General features: G+C 37.5%; 1 pseudogene; it reads right to left on the reverse strand.

Annotated features, from left to right (window-relative positions):
• Positions 1 to 1,713: 1,713 nt before the first annotated feature.
• LOC112445405 (glutamyl-tRNA(Gln) amidotransferase subunit A, mitochondrial-like) lies at positions 1,714 to 2,888 on the reverse strand (annotated as a pseudogene).
• Positions 2,889 to 3,096: the final 208 nt, after the last annotated feature.

Genomic DNA, 3,096 nt, shown 5'->3' on the forward strand with positions numbered 1-3,096 from the left:
AATCTTGATTCCAGCTTGTGCTTCTTCCAGCCCAGCGTTTCTCATGATGTACTCTACATAGAAGTTAAATAAGCAGGGTGACAATATACAGCCTTGACATACTCCTTTTCCTATTTGGAACCAGTCTGTTGTTCCATGTGCAGTTCTAACTGTTGCTTCCTGACCTGCATATAGGTTTCTCAAGAGGCAGGTCAGGTGGTCTGGTATTCCCATCTCTTTCAGAATTTTCCACAGTTTACTGTGGTCCACACAGTCAAAGGCTTCGGCATAGTCAATAAATCAGAAATAGATGTTTTTCTGGAACTCTCTTGCTTTTCCAGTGATCCAGCAGTGGCCTCCACTAAAAAGCCTGTGTATTTTGAACAGGATTGTATCCTATATTTACCATAATTTGTTTAACTTGAGAAGATATAATAAGACTTGTTACATAAGCTGTCCATTGCATAAATAGATCTCGTCCACATAAATTAATAGGGATATCTGCAACTAAAGGTTGTAAAGTAGCAGGTTGTTGTTTGGGGCCTGAACAGGTCAAAATATTAGTACTTTTTTGAATATTTTGCATAGTTCTAATTCCTGATGCTGGGAAAGATTGAGAGCAGGAGGAGAAGGAGACGACAGTGGATGAGATGCCTGAATGGCATCACTGACTCGATGCACATGAGTTTGGGTGAACTCCGGGAGTTGGTGATGGTCAGGGAAGCCTGGTGTGCTGCAATTCATGGGGTTGCAGAGAGTTGGACACAACTGAGCAACTGAACTGAACTAAATAATGAATGATGTTGAACATCTTTTCATGTTATTATTAGCCATCTATATCTTTTCTTTGGAGAAATGTCTGCTTAGGGCTTTTGCCCACTTTTTGATTGGGTTATTTGTTTTTCTGTTATTGATTTATATAAGCTGCTTGTATATTTTTGAAATTAACCCTTGTCAGTTGTTTCATTTGCTATTATTTTTCCCATTCTGAGGGTTGGTCTTTCACCTTGTTTTGCAGTTTCCTTACTGTGCAAAAGCTTTTAAATTTACTTAGGTCCCATTGTTAATTTATTTTTTTATTTCCTTTACTGTAGGAGGTGGGTCATAGAGGATCTTGCTGTGATTTATATCATAGTGTTCTGCCTATGTTTTCCTCTAAGATTCTATAGTTTATGGTCTTATATTTAGATCTTTAATCCATTTTGAGTTTATCTTTGTGTATGGTGTTAGGAAGTATTTTAATTTCACTCTTTTTCATGTAACTATCCAGTTTCCCCAGCAGCACTTATTGAGTAAACCATCTTTGCCCCATTGTATGTCCTTGCCTCCTTTGTCAAAAATAAGGGTACCAGTGATTTTGTTAGTGCTTTGGTTGCAAAGACGTAGAAGTTTTGAAAGATTTACCCTAAGCTTACTTGTACTGTAGTCGGTGTTGTTTTTAATGATCATTTTTGCAGAATGCATCATTTTTCAGGAACAGGTATATTGTATTATAATAGAAATCCTATACTTTGTTTATACTTAGTGAATGTTTAATAAATCCTGACAGATTTTTTATAATTATATCACAAGAATTTTAATAAGTGATTTCAAGGAATGACTGTACTGACAATGAACCAAATTACAAGATCACTTGAATTGTCTAGAATATAAAAGCTTTAAAAGTCATAATAATTTGCATGGTATAGTTACTACTACTATTTTAGAGAAAGCAGAGAATAACATGTTAATATTTCACAGTTTTGATGAACAATCATCCATTAGTTGTATAAGCTGGAGTAACAGGAAACCGTACTGTTTTTCAAACCATTTGCAAAACTGTAAAAAAGCAGCTGGTCACACAATGCACAACCATTAAACTGCAGTCCTATTGACAATCCTTGGCTTGACAGGGCCGTAGGGACACTCACCACTGGCAGTTCTGCCATATTACAGTCTGTGTAAAAATATCACCCTGGGCAATTCATATTCTGTTGTCTTCTTTGATGTACTTTGAGTATGGCACTGCCTCACTCAAGGCAGTGGGAGTTAGCAAAACATCTACTCCAGAGTTAAAAACATTCACAAAATCATTAGTAATGAGTCATCTCACTTTCTCTGCTTTGATAAAATAGTTCTCATAATTTTCTTTTAATAAGAAAAGTTTTCCTGAGAGGATTCTTCCCCACACCATATCATTGAACCCTTCTTGTTTAGTTGCAGCATACATGGCTTCAGTAGACACATCAATGTCAAATCAGTGACCATATTCTAACCTATCAAATCTTGCCATATTTGATGCCACTTCTGATGTACACAGTACATGGTAGCAGACAACTGAATAACTGGTTGGGGCAGGGACACTTCAATTACTTTGGCCCCTTCAGACTCAAAGAGATTAACAGCTTTGGACCAAAAAGACTGTACTTCACTTGACAATTCTGGTATAAGACATTCCTTTGGAATTCCTATACATCATTTGCTCTCACCTGTTAAACTTGGAAGCATAAATGGTTTTAACAGGATCTTGAATTGTGGTAGAATCTTAGAGATCATGCCCAGCTAGTATACTCAACACATTGGTGCATCATCCACATATCTAGTTAAGATTCTGGCACAATCATTGAATTCACCAGGGCAATGAGGCCATGACAAGAAACTAAGTCATAGCTGGATTTTAAACCAACAACCTCATAGGGGGCAGCTGGATTGCTGGTTGATCCTCTGGAATCCAGTCCTAAAGCAATGAAGCAAGTGAATGCTGACACAGCCACTGCACTCCCTCCTGAGCTTCCTCCAGTATAAGCCATTTGAATCCTTATTCTCACCATGAGACTTCTGCTTCCTTTTCTCTAATTGTTTGAATAACTCCATGGGTTTATAAATGGTCCGAAAATTCCATCTGTGCTTCTGTATCCATAGCAGATCATGTAAGTTGTTTTTACCATTAACGAGGCTCCTGATCCAACAACCTCTGTGGAATTTAGGTGATAGCTATACTCAATATGCACATGTTGTCTCAATGCAATGTGCTAAAGGGTTCGTCTTTACGTCAAATAGGAAGATGTTCATCTAAATTCCACATGAGTGACTCTTATATCTTTCCTTGTGGGTGTGGGCTATCTTATCTCTTCTCTT

Source organism: Bos taurus, unplaced genomic scaffold (assembly GCF_002263795.3).
Source record: "Bos taurus isolate L1 Dominette 01449 registration number 42190680 breed Hereford unplaced genomic scaffold, ARS-UCD2.0 Leftover_ScbfJmS_1223, whole genome shotgun sequence".
NCBI lineage: Eukaryota > Metazoa > Chordata > Mammalia > Artiodactyla > Bovidae > Bos > Bos taurus.